The sequence below is a fragment of the Boleophthalmus pectinirostris genome, unplaced genomic scaffold (assembly GCF_026225935.1).
Source record: "Boleophthalmus pectinirostris isolate CB_2022bp ecotype Guang Dong unplaced genomic scaffold, ASM2622593v1 HiC_scaffold_23, whole genome shotgun sequence".
Taxonomy (NCBI): domain Eukaryota; kingdom Metazoa; phylum Chordata; class Actinopteri; order Gobiiformes; family Gobiidae; genus Boleophthalmus; species Boleophthalmus pectinirostris.
The window spans coordinates 4,440,800-4,461,191 of NW_026571207.1; the positions used below are offsets into that span (position 1 = coordinate 4,440,800).

General features: G+C 44.2%; 1 pseudogene; it reads left to right on the plus strand.

The window, feature by feature from the left end:
- Positions 1–3,215: 3,215 nt before the first annotated feature.
- The window catches only part of LOC110153106 (hatching enzyme 1.2-like), a 73,865-nt pseudogene continuing 56,688 nt past the window's right edge, over positions 3,216–20,392 (plus strand).

Here is a 20,392-nt window from a genome sequence, read left to right on the forward strand (position 1 = left end):
TATAAAACACTTTACGACTTTACGATGACAGCAACTTTACAAGAAGAACTTTTGAAGGAAAAGGCTCTTAAAAGTTAAATGATGAGAAGCGTAATTAATGCAGCACTGCAGATACGGCTCGTTATCGCTGCAAAGCATCGTCTCTCCTGTTGTCAACTTTTGTATTGTGATTTAAAACATAATTCATCTAATTAACATTAAATACATGAGCGATGTAAAAAAGTTTAGTGTTTAAACATAAGAATACACAGAGGCTGGAGTTTCAGGAGCAGTTCTGTTCTCTGGTGTAAACTGCAGCTTTTAAATTCCGGGTTTGAGAAGTTTCAAAAGAGCTCTGACTTATTTCTTCTCATGATCCACACAAGGAGACATGTGGTTTTCAGCAACTCCTCCTCTGCACCTTGATCCCGTATTTGTCAGGTTTACGTTTGATTAACTGCCTGAATGAGCAGTGTCTCTTCCCATGGTGAACAGCAGAGGTAGTTTCTCCAGTCAGACGCGCCAGAGATTGTAGATCGGAGTAATTCTGGACCGTCTATGCCCTTCACCAAACTCCTGACTCATCATCAACCCATCCAGAACATTAAGGACATTAAGGACAAGTCACATATTTCACTGGGGCCAGCAACAGTTGTCACACTACATTCTTAGATCTTCTTAGTTCAGAGGCTGGGCGCTCGCCTCTATCCTGCAGCCAGGGGGCGTTGGACTGGGCCACAGTAAAGGGGATTGTATTACCTACGACCAGTGTTGGGAAGGTGACTTTTAAAATGTATTCCCCTACAGATTACAGATTACATACCTCAAAATGTAGTTTTTAACGTAATCCATTAAATTACTTAAAGTGAGTAACGTAATCTGAATACTTTGGATTACTTGATTTGCTGTAGAGAAGCAAAGACGAGGATATTTGAACCGTATAAAAAATATTATTGATAGAAGAGGAGGAGACACGTCCGCGCAGCATGGTTTAGTCCTGTTAAATCCTGTTTTAGTCCTGGTTTAGATCTAGTTTGTTTAGACCTGGTTTTAGTCCTGGTTTAGACCTGGTTTTAGTCCTGGTTTAGACCTGGTTTTAGTCCTGGTTTAGACCTGGTTTTAGTCCTGGTTTAGACCTGGTTTAGATCTAGTTTAGACCTGGTTTTAGTCCTGGTTTAGACCTGGTTTAGTCCTGGATTTAGTCCTGATTTTGTCCTGGTTTAGACCTGGTTTAGATCTAGTTTAGATCTAGTTTAGACCTGGTTTTAGTCCTGGTTTAGACCTGGTTTAGTCCTGGATTTAGTCCTGATTTTGTCCTGGTTTAGACCTGGTTTAGTTTAGATCTAGTTTAGATCTAGTTTAGACCAGGTTTTAGTCCTGGTTTAGACCTGGTTTAGACCTGGATTTAGTCCTGATTTTGTCCTGGTTTAGACCTGGTTTAGACCTGGATTTAGTTCTGATTTTGTCCTGGTTTAGACCTGGTTTAGACCTGGTTTAGTCCTGGATTTAGTCCTGATTTTGTCCTGGTTTAGACCTGGTTTAGACCTGGTTTAGATCTAGTTTAGATCTAGTTTAGACCTGGTTTTAGTCCTGGTTTAGACCTGGTTTAGTCCTGGATTTAGTCCTGATTTTGTCCTGGTTTAGACCTGGTTTAGATCTAGTTTAGATCTAGTTTAGATCTAGTTTAGACCTGGTTTTAGTCCTGGTTTAGACCTGGTTTAGTCCTGGATTTAGTCCTGATTTTGTCCTGGTTTAGACCTGGTTTAGATCTAGTTTAGATCTAGTTTAGACCTGGATTTAGTCCTGATTTTGTCCTGGTTTAGACCTGGTTTAGACCTGGATTTAGTTCTGATTTTGTCCTGGTTTAGAGCTGGTTTAGTTTCCAGCAATGAGTAGAATTACTGAAAAAAAAAAAATAAATAAATAAATAAAAATAATGTGAAAACAGGAAAATCCCTCTGTGTAATCCATTTATTTCAACAAAGTAACTGTAATCCAATTACCACTCACTGAAACAGTAACTGTAACCGAATACAGTTACTCATAATTTGTACTCTGATTACGTAACTCCAGTACATGTAATCTGTTACTCCCCAACACTGCCTACGGCTCTGTGCAGGGAGTGACCCTCACAAAGTTTATATTATGCATTTATCACTGGCAACATCCACTGAGGGCCACCGAGATGGTTTGTACCGAGGTTCAAGCGTGTTGTGATACGCCCCTGTCAAGTCTGTCCAATACGCCAGCACTATAACAACAACGCACCGTTTTAAATATGTGTCAACTACAACTATGATTCTGCAAAATAAAAGTTGGCTAATAAAACTTTGAAGTATGCAACGCCTGAACAAACGGACACTGCTTCATTTGTGTGGATTTGTTTTTTTGTCAGGTAAAGAGTATGTGTGTGTGTGTAACTAGTAAATCCTAAAGTAACATAACCAACACGGTAAACATGCACATAGTAAAGAATGGTTTTAATAATTTCCCATGAGTCTTCAGGGAAATATAAACTACAATCGCACTCGTGACGATGTGACATTCCTACTTTAATCTGGTGCAACATAAACACTTGGCAGCATCATCGAAAATGCACCAGAATGTACTAAATCCCACCAGTGTTAATCAGTTTCCTGCAGAGGAACCTCCTGGATCCCCACGGCACGTGTCATTACACAGACGTACAATCTACACACATCTCAACACAACGGACAGAGCTGAAACTGAAATGATCTTTACAGTAAAACACAATGCTTTTTTTTTTATTTAGTTGATGAAATAGGTGTTAATAATTAATATAGTAACTCATAGGTTTTAACTGTTGCTGCATATTTTGTCTGCTTGTTTGTTAATTTATTATTATTATTATTATTATTATTATTATTATTATTATTATATCTTAATCAGTTACAACACTTTATATTTTAAGAAGCCCCCGGGAAAAGAACCAGCACTGTCATGTACTGCAGGTCGGGATTTGTAAGTAGGTCTTACATTTATTTTTAGTGGTCGTAAAAATGTCCTAAAGTCTTACACTTGTCCAGTCCTGCAAACAACAAACAATGAAGTTGTTTTTACTTGTTCCTTCTAGAGGCTGGTCTCAGTTTCTGGTGTTGACTTAAGGACTAGTGTTGTGGAGTCCAGCCCATAATCCGTGAGGGACACACCTGTAGTGGGCAGTATAAAGAGGCTGGCTCCACACAGGAGCACATGGACCTGCAGGTGGAGTGAAGATGAGTCCCTGTGTTTGTGTGTGTGTTCTGCTGCTGCTGGCTGTTTGTCAGAGTCAGGCTCTGTATGTCCCACCCACAGAAGAAGAAGCCGTGCCCCTGAAGATCTCACTGTAGACATCAGCCAACAGATCCTGACCTCCAACAATAACTCAGACGTGTTCCTCCTGGACGGTGACCTGCTGCCTCCCAAAAACAGAAACGCCATGCGGTCCTGGTGACCATTCCCTACACCATCAACAGTGAGTTTAGCAGCTATGAAAGAAACCTGATGGACCAGGCCATGCAAGCCTTCCACAGATACACGTGTGTGCGCTTGGTGCCTCGTCAGAGCCAGTCCGACTACATCAGCATCGAGAACCAGAGCGGCTGTTTCTCATCTATGGGCCGACAGGGGGGCCGGCAGGTGCTGTCTCTGAACAGACAGGGCTGTGTGCACCCAGGAGTCATTCAGCACGAGATCAACCACGCCCTGGGCTTCCATCACGAACAGAACCGCAGCGACCGCGACTCCTACGTCACCATCAACTGGAACAACGTGGACCAGAAGATGGCCCACAACTTACTTAGTCGGGGAGCCAAACTCTCAAAAGCTTTAGAAAATGGGTTGAACCTGACATTGTCTGCCATACTTTTTATTTGTGGGTTTTTTGTTAACTGTGACCCTAGGGACCAATAATTGAAGGGTTTGCTCTTCCGGAAATATCGCAAAAAAATAAATAAAAATAAACATGTCCATTTTAGTGTAGGTAACCTTCATTTTGTGATAGAAATTTTTTGAAAAATAAAAAAATTTCCTCAAACCCTCAGTGGGTTGGGTAAGCTGTCTATAAATGCATTCCAGATGCACAGAACACGTGGTGACAACATTCAGTGAAAAAATAATTCTTAAAACACATTTCTACATGATTTTGGCTCAATTTAATGCAAAAAAATAAGGCGTTTTTTTTTTTTTCTTCACTTTTTTCCAATATTTTCATCTTTACCTAATTGGCAATCAACTATTCCCCCAAGTTTTGACATCAGCCAAAGTGCCATTCTTTGCTCCAAAATGTATAGACAGCTTACCCAACCCAATGAGGGTTTGAGGAAATTTAACATTTTTCAAAATTTTCTATCACAAAATGAAGGTTACTAAAATGGCCACCTTTTTTTTTTTTTCGCGATATTTCCGGAAGAGCAGACCCTCCAATTATTGGTCCTTAGGGTCACAGTTAACAACAACAACAACAAAAAAACACAAATAAAAAGTATGGCAGATGATGTCAGGTTCAACCCATTTTTGAGACTTTAGCTCCTCGACTAACTCCTCCACAGGCACTACGGCCTTCTCCATCATCCCCAAACCCAACCCCAGCGTCCCCCACCGAGGATCAACCTGCTCTGTTTGTGATTGTGTAGAAAAGTGTGATATAAAAATAATGAATGGAATTTGTTTTGCTTTATATTTGACAAATATGACTTCATAAATTCTAGTAGGACATTAACGTAAAGACTCAAAGGTTACTGTATTCATCAACTGTTTTTCACTGTGGTGCCTGCATCTGGAGCTCCTGTCCTCCAGTGAATCCCGATCAATAAACCTTTTGACAGAGCGTAACCTCACTGAAAGATTGATGGATGGGGTGATGCACTTTTAGTTGCTGTAGATTTGTGCCAGAAACACAAGGTCAGCTTTGGCTTAAGTTCTTCTTAATGTTTTTTTTTTTTTTTAAGTAAAGAGATCAAATGTCAGTCTCATTCACCGTTGTTAATTTTAAGTGTTATTTGTGCACAAAACAAACACTTTTAACCATAAACTAAATAATCCATGTATCATTCGTTCATCTGTTTTTCAATATAAAACCAAAAATAAGAAAAAAAAAAAAAAAAATCTTCATTATTTGTCTCCAAAACCAAAATGAAAAAAAAAAAAAAAAAAACAGATAATGGTTTGTTTTTTCAGTTTTCGATTTTGTGTTTCAATGAAAAATGAAAAAAAAAAAAAATGGATAATGACCATTTCCCGTTTCCGTGACTTAAACTGCGAAGCGAATCAGGACTAAACCGGTCTCAGTCCTGGTCTGGTCCCAGTGTCAGTCCTAGTCTGGTCCTAGTCTGGTCCTGGTCTCAGTCCCGGTCTCATTCCTGGTCTGGTGCCGGTCTCAATCCTAGTCTGGTCTCAGTCTTTGTCCTGGTCTGGTCCTGGTCTCAGTCCCGGTCTGGTCCCTGCCTCAGTCCTGGTCTCAGTCCTGGTCTCAGTCCTGGTCTGGTCCTGGTCACAGTCCTGGGTTCGGTCCTGGTCTGGTTCCGGTCTCAATCCTGGTCTGGTCCTGGTCTTGTCCCAGTCTGAGTCCTGGTCTGGTTTCCGTCTCATTCCTGGTCTGGTCCTAGTCTCAATCCTAGTCTGGTCTCAGTCTCATCCCGGTCTGGTCCCTGCCTCAGTCCTGGTCTCAGTCCTGGTCTCAGTCCTGGTCTCAGTCCTGGTCTCAATCCTGGTCTGGTCCTGGTCTTGCCCCAGTCTGAATCCTGGTCTGGTTTCCGTCTCAGTCCCGGTCTGGTCCTGGTTTCAGTCCCGGTCTCATTCCTGGTCTGGTCTCAGTCTTAGTCCTGGTCTGGTCCCTGCCTCAGTCCTGGTCTCAGTCCCGGTCTGGTCCTGGTCACAGTCCTGGGTTCGGTCCTGGTCTGGTTCCGGTCTCAATCCTGGTCTGGTCCTGGTCTTGTCCCTGTCTGAGTCCTGGTCTGGTTCCGGTCTCAGTCCCGGTCTGGTCCTGGTTTCGGTCCTGGTCTGGTCCTGGTCTTGGTCTCAGTCCCCGTCTGAGTCCCGTTTTCGGTCTTGGTGTGGTCCCGGTTTCAGTCCCAGTCTCAGTCCTGGTCTCAGTCCTGGTCTCTGTCCCGGTCTCTGTCCCGGTCTGGTTCCGGTTTAGTCCCGGACCTGGTTTAATCCTGGTTCAGACCAGTTTTTTTAAGTCACGGAAACGGGAAACACAAAATTGAAAACTGAAAAAACAAATAGCTACAACAAATAATGAAGAAATTATTATTATTATTTTTTTTCATGTTCTTATTTTTGGTTTTAATTTGAAAAATCAATGATACACAGATTCTAAATAAACCTTTTTTTTTTTTTTTTTTTTTTTTTTTTTTTGCACGTTTGACTCATCCAGTGACAGAATCTAGAGTTGTGCATTGTTCTCTGTTTGGTCTGTCTAATTTACTCTTCTCCAAACTCACGAGAATCAATTTTGTACAGATTCTGCGTCTATGCCACTGAGGCTACGTTCAGACTGCAGGGCTTAACGCTCAATTCCGATTTTTTTGTGAAATCCGATGTTTTTGCGAGGTCGTTCACATTTCCAATTAAATGCGACTTGTCTGTGACTTCAGTGTGAACGGTAAACGGCCCGAAAGTGTCCCGCATGTGCACTGGAGACACGACGTCAACCCCATGCGTCAACCGCAGCGAGCGTCTCTGTGTTTACGGAAGTTGTCCAAATATGGTCGCGAGCATTGAGCACCTGGCGATTTTACAGTTCCGGTTTCCGCCTGCTTCAGCGCAGAATAGTGACGTTTGTGGTCTTGTTGATAACGTGTAGGTTGGATGAATGCGCTTTGGCCGTTCAGACTGAAGTCGCATGTCAAAAGATCAGATATGTATCGGATTCAGGAGCACATATCCAAGTGGCCTGGGTCGCATTTGAAAAATTCGGATCTGTGTCCGTTCAGACTGTCATTAAAAGATCAGATACAGGTCACATAGAAGCCAAAAAATCGGATTTGGGTCACTTCAGGCTGCAGTCTGAACGCAGCCTTGGATATGTGCTCCTAAAACCGATACATATCTGATCTTTTGACATGCGACTTCAGTGTGAACGGTCAAAGTGCATTCATCCAATCTACACGTTATCAACAAACCACAAACGTCACTATTCTGCGCTGAAGTAGGAGAAAATTGTTAATGAACTCTGTGTCACTGAAGTGAAGCACATCACCACTCACCACTCTTGGCTCCGTCTCCACATCCACACGTTCCTTTCAACGGACTCACAAAACACCACAGCCAAAAACCTCGTCCTTCTCCTTCTCAATCTCCTCCTTAAAACAAGTAAGTTGTTCATGTTCTGGCTCCGGTACGAGAGGAACTTTAAAATCTCCAGGTGCTCGATGCTGCGTCCATGTTTGGACAACTTCCGTAAACACAGAGCACGCTCACTGCGGTTGACGTCGTCGTGTCTCCAGTGTCACATGCGGGACACTTTCGGGCTGATTAACGTTCACACTGGAGATCACATACAAGTCACATTTAATTGGAAATGTGAACGACCTCGCAAAAACATCGGATTTCACAAAAAAATCGGAATTGAGCGTCAAGCCCTGCAGTCTGAAACGCAAGTAGCCCCATTTTAGCAAAAAAATAAAATACAGATCATTTTGCTGTGGACAAACATACAGAGGAAAATGACTGTAGGAGAGGTGGGTTTAGTGTCATGCCCAAGGACACGACAACAGCACATCTGAGCCGCTGAGCACCAGAGCCGGAGCTTGGACACACAGAGCACACGGGTGTTGAATTACGTTTGTGCTGAATGCGCCTCGGCTGGATTCAGACGGTGAGCAGGTTGTCCTTGAACATGACTGCAGCGCACTAACATTATTAACCTCTGGCGTCGCCCCATTAACCACTTCCTCCAAATCCATGTCTCCGATAACCACTCCTGCAGAAGGTCAAAGGTCACGCTCTCTCAGATTGCGCTGGAATGAGGACTTATGCAAGTAGCGCTGACTGCTGGAGAACACCGAGGATACGACACATTGATTGATAGTTTCTCCATCTGTGACATGTCTGTGCCGTGTGAAACTATCTGCACTCTGAACGTGGTGAGTCACAGTTTCAGATTCATGCAGCTAAAACCCGGAACAGTCTTTCTGAAGATGTGTACTCTGATTACGTAACTCTGGTACATGTACTTTATTACTCCCCAACACTGACAATTACCAATATAAATCCTGCAGATGTGTACAGATGTGGACCGTTATTTTTAGAGGTGTAGTACATGTATCTATGTGTATGTGTTCAGTGTTGGGGAGTAACAGATTACATGTACCAGAGTTAAGTAATCAGAGTACAAATGATGAGTAACTGTATTCAGTTACAGTTACTGTTTCAGTGAGTGGTAATTGGATTACAGTTACTTTGTTGAAATAAATGGATTACACAGAGGGATTTTCCTGTTTTCACATTTTGGGCTAAACCAGGATCAAACCAGGTCTAAACCAGGATTAACCTGGTCTAAACCTAGTCTAAACCTGGTCTAAACCAGGACTAAACCTGGTCTAAACCAGGTCTAAACCAGGTCTTAACCAGCTCTAAACCAGGACTAAACCAGGACTAAACCTGGACTAAACCAGGACTAAACCAGGTCTAAACCTGGACTAAACCAGGTCTAAACCAGGTCTAAACCAGGACTAAACCAGGTCTAAACCAGGTCTAAACCAGGACTAAACCAGGTCTAAAGCAGGACTAAACCAGGTCTAAACCAGGTAAACCAGGTCTAAACCAGGACTAAACCAGGTCTAAAGCAGGACTAAACCAGGTCTAAACCAGGACTAAACCAGGTCTAAACCAGGACTAAACCAGGACTAAACCAGGTCTAAACCAGGACTAAACCAGGTCTAAAGCAGGACTAAACCAGGTCTAAACCAGGACTAAACCTGGACTAAACCAGGACTAAACCAGGACTAAACCAGGACTAAACCAGGTCTAAACCAGGACTAAACCAGGTCTAAACCAGGTCTAAACCAGGACTAAACCAGGTCAGGACTAAACCAGGTCTAAACCAGGACTAAACCAGGTCTAAACCAGGACTAAACCAGGTCTAAACCAGGACTAAACCAGGACTAAACCAGGTCTAAACCAGGACTAAACCAGGACTAAACCAGGTCTAAACCAGGACTAAACCAGGACTAAACCAGGTCTAAACCAGGACTAAACCAGGTCTAAACCAGGTCTTAACCAGATCTAAACCAGGACTAAACCAGGTCTTAACCAGATCTAAACCAGGACTAAACCAGGTCTAAAGCAGGACTAAACCAGGTCTAAACCAGGTCTAAACCAGGACTAAACCAGGTCTAAACCAGGACTAAACCAGGTCTAAACCAGGTCTAAACCAGGACTAAACCAGGTCTAAACCAGGTCTAAACCAGGACTAAACCAGGTCTAACAGGAAACCAGGACTAAACCAGGACTAAACCAGGTTAAACAGGAAACAGGACTAAACCAGGACTAAACCAGGTCTAAACCAGGTCTAAACCAGGACTAAACCAGGTCTATAACAGGATTTAACAGGAATAAAGCAGGACTAAACCAGGTCTAAACCAGGTCTAAACCAGGTCTAAACCAGGACTAAACCAGGTCTAAACCAGGTCTAAACCAGGTCTAAACCAGGACTAAACCAGGTCTAAACCAGGTCTATAACAGGATTTAACAGGACTAAATCATGCTGTGTGGACCGTGTCTCCTCTTCTTCTATCAATAATATTTTTAATTTGGTTCAGTAAAGTCTGGGCTTTTTATTTTTTTTTTATCAGACAAAACATCTTATGTGAAGATTTCCTCGTCTTTGCTTCTCTACAACAAATCAAGTAATCCAAAGTAATTCAGATTACATTACTCACTTTAAATAACTTAATAGATTAATTCAACAAACTACATTTTGGGGTATATAATCTGTAATCTGCAGGGGAAAACATTTTAAAAGTCACCTTCCCAACACTGTATGTGTGTATATGTACGTATATGTGTGTCTGTGTGTATTATTATTATTATTATTATCACCCAGCTCCTGTGTGTGGACTAAAGAAATTGAACCATTGTCCACCTCTGGGTTTCAGATTCCTCAAAGCGCCCGTGTTTTATGGTTACATTTAAAGGCCTGTTGTAATTGCTTTGTGCGGAGGAACACCGCCGCTCTCCTGACAGATACATCAAGCCCCAGGTACAACACGGGGCTTTAAGGCGATCAATAAAAAGTGTACACAAATAAGAGCGCGGGCAAGAATAGTCCGGGTCGCGCCTCGGAGGATGCGGCTTTTTGCTTTTCAACGGGCACCGCCTCGGCTCTCTGTCCTCCTTTCCCTCCGCCACCGTCTGAATAAATGTTACGGAAAACGGGCGACTGCGGCCGACAAACAGAATCCGTGCGTCGTTCGTTTGTTCGTTTTTCAATATAAAACCAAAAATAAGAAAATGGAAAAAAAAAAATTATTTGTCTCCAAAACCAAAATGAAAAAACGGATAATGATTAGTTTTTTTAATTTTTTTTATTTTGTGTTTAAATGAAAAATGGAAAAAAAAAAAAACTGATAACCGTTCACGTGACTTCCGTGGCGGTGATGCCGGACTGAACCAGGACTGATCCAGGTACGGGACCAGACCGGGACCAGACCAGGACTGAGACCGGGACCAGAGTGGGACCAGAGCGGGACTGAGACCGAGACCAGATGGAGACTGAGACCAAGACTGAGACTGGGGCCAGAGCGGAATCAGACCGAGACCAGAGCGGGACTGAGACCGGGACCAGACGGAGACTGAGATGAGGACTGAGACCGGGACCAGAGCAGGACTGAGACTGAGACCAGATGGAGACTGAGACCAAGACTGAGACTGGGACCAGAGCGGAATCAGACTGAGACCAGAGCGGGACTGAGACCGGGACCAGACCGAGGCTGAGACCAGACTGGGACCAGAGCGGGACTGAGACCGGGACCAGACTGAGACTGAGACCAGACCGGGACCAGAGCGGGACTGAGACCGAGACCAGATGGAGACTGAGACCAAGACTGAGACTGGGACCAGAGCGGAATCAGACCGAGACCAGAGCGGGACTGAGACCGGGACCAGACCGAGACTGAGATGAGGACTGAGACCGGGAGCAGACGGAGACTGAGATCAGACTGGGACCTGATGGGGACTAGACCGGGACCAGACGGAGACTGAGATCAGAACTGAGACTGGGACCAGACCGAGACTGAGATCAGAACTGAGACCGGGAGCAGACCGAGACTGAGACCAGACTGGGACCAGATGGGGACTAGACCGGGACCAGACGGAGACTGAGATCAGAACTGAGACCGGGACCAGACCGAGACCAGAGCGGGACTGAGACCAAGACCAGACCGAGACTGAGATCAGAACTGAGATCGGGACCAGACCGAGACCAGAGCGGGACTGAGATCAGGACTGAGACTGGAACCAGACCGAGAAAGAGATCAGGACTGAGACTGGAACCAGACCGAGACTGAGACCAGACTGGGACCAGAGCGGGACTGAGACCGAGACCAGATGGAGACTGAGACCAGACTGAGACCAGGACCAGACCGGAGACTGAGACCGAGACCAGATGGAGACTGAGACCAAGACTGAGACCAGGACCAGACCGAGACTGAGACCAGACCGGGACCAGAGCGGGACTGAGACCGAGACCAGATGGAGACTGAGACCAAGACTGAGACCAGGACCAGACCGAGACTGAGATCAGGACAGAGACCGGGGCCAGACCAAGACTGAGACCAGACTGGGACCAGACCGGGACTAGGAGAGACCAGACCTTAGACTGAGATCAGAACTGAGACCGGGACTAGAGCGGGACTGAAACTGAGACCAGACTGAGACTGAGATCAGAACTGAGACCGGGACTAGAGTGGGACTGAGACCGAGACCAGACCGGAATCAGACCGAGGCTGAGATCAGAACTGAGACCGGGACCAAAGCGGGACTGAGATCGAGACCAGATGGAGACTGAGACCAAGACTGAGACCAGGACCAGACCGAGACTGAGATCAGGACAGAGACCGGGACCAGACCCAGACTGAGACCAGACTGGGACCAGACCGGGACTAGACCGGGACCAGACCGGAACCAGACTTAGACTGAGATCAGAACTGAGACCGGGACCCGAGCGGGACTGAGACCGAGACCAGACCGGAACCAGACCGAGACTGAGATCAGAACTGAGACCGGGACCAGACCGAGACTGAGACCAGAGCGGGACTGAAACCGAGACCAGGCCAGGACCACACTGGGACCAAACCGGGACCAGACCGGAGGCTCAGAGCCGACGGCAGGGCCAGAGCTCGAAGCTGAGGCTTGGACCCTGCGGAGGCTCGGAGTCAAAGCTCGGAGTCCGCTCTGGTCCCGGACCCGGTTCAGTCCTGGTTCAGTCCTGGTTCCGTCGTGATTTGGCGCAAAAGTCCGGCATCGCAGTCACGAAAATCAGTTTTTTTTCTCCATTTTTCATTTCAACAGACTCCCTTTGAAGAATGGCCTTCAATCTTTCACTTCGTATCTGCTCGACTTTGGGTTTTTCCTCTCCGCGTCCCCGTGCGTTGTCATCTGAATGGAGACGCATGGTCGGGCTGCAGATATGCCGGTTTAGAATCCCCGGTCTGAGAACACGAGGAGCGGAGGACAAAAGGAGCGGCCGGGCTGTGAATGGGACATCATGAGCCGTGACAGAACAGAGGGGAGATACCACAGACACTCCGGGGGAATCTTAAGTAGTACATGTCCTTCTGGTCACTACGGAAGTCAGGAGCTGTCAGTGGTGGATGAAGTACTCAGGTTTGTTATTTAAAGGTTGTATGGAGGATTTTTTTTTTTAGTTTAAAATTGTCATTGAAAGTTTAAAATACCATTACTTTTAATTATGATGACTGAAAAAAAAAGAAAGAATGAAAATCTATCAGTTGTGGACGTAGTGAGGCCAGATAAACATCAGCCAATAGAAAACGAGGCTCCCTCTTTTTCTATTGGCTGTTAGGTTGTCAGTCAAACTCAGTACATTTTTAGTGTAACTGACTCGTCGGCGCTCGGGGATTATGTGGTTTATGCAGCGGTTCTTAGAGGCTTTTTCAAACTGTCGCTTCCTCGCAATTCGCACAAAGTTTGTTGCGATGGCGGACGAGAATCCAAGACCAGTTCGCCGCAAAAGAAAGTCCGAAGGGTCTAAAAACTGACGCGTCGGTCGCTAAAATATTTCTAGGCAGGTCACTTCAACGGTAATTCTGAACATACACTGGATGTAAACAAATGTGATTTCTAGAGTAAAGAGGCGGGAGGAGGAGATGTTTCTACTGAGGAAGGTGGTGTCACACATGCACAACATTTGTAAAAGGTGTAATGTAGCCAGTACATTACTTGGGCCTAGGGCTAAGTAAAGAATGAAATAATGAGAAACAAAGTTTTAGAAATGTTTATTGAAAATTAGGTGCAGATGTTACCTGAAAAAGAAAAGGAAATAAGTAAAAGTAAAGTGCATTTAAATTGTAAAAGTAATTCTAAAGTGATTGTACTTGCCCTCTGGTGTGGTCTGCCTCAGGTGCTCCGGCCAAAAGAGTCCCCGGGGAGCCAGAGCACCTTAAGAAGGTTCCGGGGCAGCCAACCATGTGTTTGGAGGAGGGGAGCACAAAATTTTTACTTTTTCTATTTGGTATTTTAAAACTTACACTGCTAATTTAAATAAAGATAGACATATATTTTTGTAAGTAATATATAATTGGATATTGTTTGGGCACTGTTTTTGATAATTAGCTTTTAAATATTAAATGTAGAGTTATTGGAGTTACCTGCTCGTTATAGTGGCGTCTCCCAATTAGGACAGGGCCTTTAAAAGAAGCCAGCCTCACATTGTTCAGGGGAGGTGCTGTGTGAGCGCAGGTACTGCCATGCCTGTTTTATTTTTGGAACTTTTGTAAATAGTTTTTGTCTTGTTGGGAATAAATGCACTGGGATCTGCGCAGAAAACTGGCTCAACTTGACTCTGTTCCTCTTCAAACCGCTAAGGTTGCCATCCAGGCTATTACAAAGGACTGTCGCTGTATTTCACTTCCCTTAAAAAAATCCTCTATACAACCTTTAAGTAAAAGTACAGATACCGGAGCAAAAAAAAAAACCCACAGTAAACACAGTAAAAGTATAATCTACTACTAAGTAAAAGTATTAAAGTACCTGTTTAAAATGTTACTTAAAGAATAAAAAGTAAAGTATTTTTGCGCAGTGGAAGGTCTGCCATGTGCTTGTAACCAGGTGACTCCACAGATGACAAGTCAGATCTGTGGAGAGGGCATGTTTTCAGGTATTTTTGAGCAGCAACACCAGTATTTTGATGCACGTTGAATAACCATCCTTCAGAACTTTCAGAGCAGTAAAAGTTTACACTGGGGGGTGGGGGGGGGGGGGCGCCAAAGAGCCACTGGGGAAGCGCGAGGTACGTGGACTAAACCAGGACTGAAACAGGACTAGACCAAGACTGAACCAGGACTAAACCAAGACTGACACCACTACTGAACTATGACTAAACCAGGACTGATCCCAGGACTGAACCAGGACTAAACCAATACTGATCCCAGGACTGAACCAGGAGTCCTAAACCAGGACTGAACCAAGACTAAACCAGGATTGATCCCAGGACTGACCTATGACTAAACCAGGACTAAACCAGGACTGATCCCAGGACTGACCTATGATTAAACCAGGACTGAAACAGGACTAGACCAAGACTGATCCCAAGACTGAACCAGGACTGAACCAGGACTAAACCCAAACTGAACCAGGACTAAACCAGGACTGATCCCAGGACTGAACCAGGAGTCCTAAACCAGGACTGAACCAAGACTAAACCAGGACTGATCCCAGGACTGACCTATGACTAAACTAGGACTAAACCAGGACTAAACCAGGACTGATCCAAGGACTGAACTATGACTAGACCAAGACTGATCCCAAGACTGAACCAGGACTGAACCAGGACTAAACCAAACTGAACCAGGACTAAACCAGGACTGATCCCAGGACTGAGCCAGGACTAAACCAGGACTAATCCCAAGACTGAACCAGGACTAAACCAATACTGATCCCAGGACTGAACCAGGAGTCCTAAACCGGGACTGAACCAAGACTAAACCAGGACTGACCTCAGGACTGACCTATGACTAAACTAGGACTAAACCAGGACTAGACCAAGACTGATCCAAGGACTGACCTACGACTAAACCAGGACTTAACCAAGACTAAACCAGGACTGATCCCAGGACTGACCTATGACTAAACCAGGACTGAACCAGGACTAAACCAGGACTAAACCAAGACTGATACCAGGACTGACCTATGACTAAACCAAGACTGAACCAGGAGTCCTAAACCAAGACTGAACCAAGACTAAACCAGGACTGATCCCATGACTGAACCAGGACTAAACCAGGTCTAAACCAGTACCTGGGGGAAGGCAGGTGGAAGGGCTTAGAATGTTCCGCACTATGACATTAAACAGCTCTACTGTGCATTTATTAATTATAGGTGGATTCATTACTCAAAAAACACCTAGAAAAACAGGCATTCTGACTGTGAGCGGGGTCGCCTCTCCACAGATTTGACCTGTAACATGGTCTGGTTTGGTCTCCATGAACATAGAAAAGTTTAATGCCATACTGTGAAACATTCCAGACAAAACTTTATGAAGAATCTTTATGAAGAAAAGCATTTGACAGACCCTCCACCAGAAAAATTACAGAATGCACTTCCTGATTGACGTGTTCTCGGCGTAAATATAGAGTAATAATGAGCAGTCCTTGTTTCTCCTCCGCGGTGGGCTCTTTGGCTCGCCTTTATCGGGGTTTCGTTTCATATCGGGCGTCCCGCTGCCGGCTCAGACGCGTCGGTCTCTGCGTGAGTGCACCCTGAGACGAGCTCTTACCATAGGATAATGACTGTCTTTTACACCGCTTAGCCCTGCTCCCCCGGCCCTCAAAAGTCACTGACAGCGGCTACACTTCACTCTTTATCCTCTCACAACAATTCTGGGGAGGTCTGCCGTCTCCTCAAAATGTCAGCTTCTCCCCTCAGCTGGAATTTCAAAATAAGCAAGTTTATTTCGAGTGCACAATTCGAACGCAACCCTAAGTGTTTCACAGAACAAGAAAGCCTGTACCAGATTTTGTTTCTCATGTATCTGAGCAAAATGTAGTCTTGCCCCAGGTCAGATGTACTGTGTAAGAAATATGTTGTTTTATTAAATTTATCATCACGGCAAACCTCTCTCGCTCTGTGTGGTGGGGTTCTTCCAGAAAACTCAGGCTTAGTCAGGAAATGCTTTTATTGTGCTCTCCAACAGTGCAAAAAGGTGCCAAACGTGAGTGAGCGGTAAAATATTTACAGTGGTTGCGTGAAAAAACAAAAAAAGTTAAAGTTCGAGACAAACTAACAAAATGGGTTTTTGTTGGACTTCCCCTTTAAGTACTCTCGGTCTCTCTCTCGTTCGCTCTGGCTCTCTCCACACACGTTACCTCCGCTGTAACCTGGTCGCAACGGCTGGCAGAGCTGCAGAGCGCACCTTTATACCCCCGTCTGCCCCTCCCACATTACATAATTCCCCCAATAACTGTGATTTGCGGCGTTTCTACTATTAAATGGCCTATGTTCCATATATCGACCGTTATACACCTTTAATACCTTTCACCCAGAATGAACAGGTCTCGTATGTATAACTTCAGAGAGACAGACAATCCGTTTAATTGAGCATGCAAATGAATCGTAGCTCACATGATCCCCTGAACCCGCGCAACGGAAGGATTTAAGCTCCAAGCGCGGTTGTGTCCGGGTTTGCCAGAACGCACCACGGAAGGAGGGCGAAGGCGGCGGCGCGAGGGTAAGTGACTGTCTGGTTTAGCGTGACTTTGATGGACCGAACAAGCACTTCTTAGGCTGCGTTCAGACTGCAGCCTGAAGTGACCCAAGTCCGATTTTTTGGCTTCTATGTGACCTGTATCTGATCTTTTAATGACAGTCTGAACGGCACAGATCAGAATTTTTCAAATGCGACCCAGGCCACTTGGATATGTGCTCCTGAATCCGATACATATCCGATCTTTTGACATGCGACTTCAGTCTGAACGGCCAAAGCGCATCCATCCGACCTACACGTCATTAACAAGCCACAAACGTCACTATTCTGCGCTGAAGTAGGCGGAAACCGGAACTGTAAAATCGCCAGGTGCTCAATGTTCGCGACCATATTTGGACTTCCGTAAACACAGAGCACGCTCGCTGCGGTTGACACATGGGGTTGACGTCGTCGTGTCTCCAGTGCACATGCGGGACACTTTCGGGCCGTTTACCGTTCACACTGAAGTCACAGACAAGTCGCATTTAATTGGAAATGTGAACGACCTCGCAAAAACATCGGATTTCACAAAAAAATCGGAATTGAGCATTAAGCCCTGCAGTCTGAAGTGTGCACCCTTAGTTGCGGCAAGACACGCAGGAGGTGTTGGGAAAATGTATTTTAATAAGTGGTTTTGGTAAGAAATGGTACGGCGAGCGGTGCACAGTGAATACGGAAACGGGCCTGCTCCGTCACACTCTGGTTTCGGAAATTTGTGAAAAGCACACTATTTGCAGTGAATAATTAGGATGCTCTGAATGCATAAGGTAAGTGAGGAAAAATTTTGGACCACTGCAAACTGTTTCAGATGAACTAGTTTTGCTTTTCATGTTTTTAAGCACAAATATTAAAGTTTGAAAAATAAGCAGGAGTTGAAGTGAACAAGAACAGTATGTGCATAAAAAAATAAATAAATAAATAATAATAATAATGTCATATGTCAGCAAGCACCAAATTAACAGCACCAATCACAGGCCCCATCCACACTAGTATTCAAGTATTCGAGTCGTTTTCTTTGTGGATGCAGTGTGCCGCCAGCTCCCACGAATTCATCTGAGTACTGATCTGATCCGGCTCAGTGTGGACGCCTGAAAACGTTGATACGCAGAAGTAGGAGCTCTGGTTGACGTCCTTATTGGACCACGTCACTGTGACTCGTGCCCTTCTTGATTCGCTGGGTTCGTGACATCGGTCATGTGATGCTAATGCGGAAAACAGACAAAAGAGAAACAGCGTCGCTAGAACTACTTGCATAGAACAGACTCACCATCAGCAGAACACCCCTCTGTCACAGAAAGAACACGCATATTCCACTGAGTCGTGTCCTTTTTAAGTCTGGCAGAAGCTGAACCGCGTCAGTGCACAAAGAGCGAGCAGTTTTTTGAGCTCTTAGTTTATGCAAATTAGCCATGTGGTTTTAAGATTTGTTTCTGTAAAGACACATATGCTCAAAGCTGTGTGGATAGGGAAGGCTTGCGGCCACAGAAACGACGTGTCTGGACTCAAATCATTTCCGTTACGGTGTAAACATAAGTGTAAACATAACCAGAGAGGAGCGAAGGAGAGATGACGTCGGCACGTATGATACTGAAGTATGAAACACATGAGTTCTATCTGAATGTCCACACCGAGGCTGAGCTGACCGGGGACAGTCCCCAACAATATTCACGTCACCCTCTGTCAGCAGATCAGGTCCAGACAGCGTTTCTCTCTGTTTATTTTCTCCCAATTGAAGCGTATACAGACATCACTCCTGCTCTCTGTTTTGAAATCTGTACAAACTTTGCATTCCCCTGAGGTAACTACAGCGCTGACTCCAGCTTTCACCCTCCTTTTGCTCTTATAATGTTCTGTAGCTCCGATAAACCAAAGAGCGCGCATGACTTTGTATTCTCATGTCTTATATTTGCACAAAAGGGACAACTGTATTAATACTGTTGACAATACAAGTTTTTAGAAAAGCTAAAGATGAGCAAAAAGCTGTTGTTCTGTGAGCACAGAGTAAAGTTTTCAATGGCCTACAGTTTTATATATGACCAGTGTTGGGGAGTAACAGATTACATGTACTGTAGTTACGTAATCAGAGTACAAATTATGAGTAACTGTATTCGGTTACAGTTACTGTTTCAGTGAGTGGTAATTGGATTACAGTTACTTTGTTGAAAAAAATTGGATTACACAAAGGTATTTTCCTGTTTTCACTTTTTGGGCTAAATCAGGACTAAAACCAGGATTAAAACCAGGACTAAGTCAGGATTAAAACCAGGAGTAAAGCAGGTCTAAATCAGGACTAAACCAGGACTAAAGCAGGACTAAACCAGGACTAAAGCAGGACTAAACCAGGATTAAACCAGGATTAAAACCAGGACTAAACCAGGACTAAACCAGGACTAAATCAGGACTAAACCAGGACTAAATCAGGACTAAACCAGGACTAAAGCAGGACTAAAACCAGGACTAAACCAGGATTAAAACCAGGACTAAACCAGGATTAAAACCAGGAGTAAACAGGCAGGACTAAACCAGGACTAAAACCAGGACTAAAGCAGGACTAAAACAGGACTAAACCAGGACTAAACTAGGACTAAACCAGGGCTAAACCAATACTAAAACCAGGTCTAACCTAGGACTAAAACCATATCTAAACCAGGTCTAAACGAGGTCTAAACCAGGAATAAACCAGGACTAAACATTATGACACTAACAGTAGGTGGACATAATTGAAGGCAGCAAAATCATTTCTCTATCAATAATATTTTTAATTTGGTTAAGGAAAGACTGGACTTTTTATTGTCTTTTAGCAGATAAAACTTCTTATGTTAAGATTCTAGTCTTTGTTTCTCTACATTAAACAAAAGTCTGTTCATGGAGACTTGGGCTCAACAGACAATTTGAAGAGAACAAACATGAATTTTCAGGATGTGGTTGGTACATTCATGTGGTTTTAAAAGGCATGACAATATCAAGTAATCCAAAATGTTCAGATTACGTTACTCTCTTTAAGTAATTTAATGGATTACGTTACAAATTACATTTTGGGGTCTGTAATCTGTAGGAGAATACATTTTAAAAGTCACCTTCCCAACACTGTATATATGCACATCGGAACTAAACAGCAAGAATGAAGCAGTCTTGGATTACACATTCGTATATATGGGTGTAAAGACACAGCGCCTCAACTGGAAGGAAACATCTAGAGCGTCTCACACTGCGTCAGGTGGGTTCCTCACTCCTGCATGATCCAGGTGCTTGTACTCTCCTCAAGCCTTTATCTGCACTGTATCCTGTGGTTGTGTAAACCTTTTCAAGTGTGTCCTAGTCACTGTTGGGCAAGTTACTTTAAAACTGTAATGTGTTATTTATTACTTATTACTGTCATTTCAAAGTAATTTGTTACATTACAATATTACTGCATTTAAAATGTAAGACATTACATTACTATTGCATTACTTTAAGTTACTCTCACCAAAATAACTGTGAAAAAAA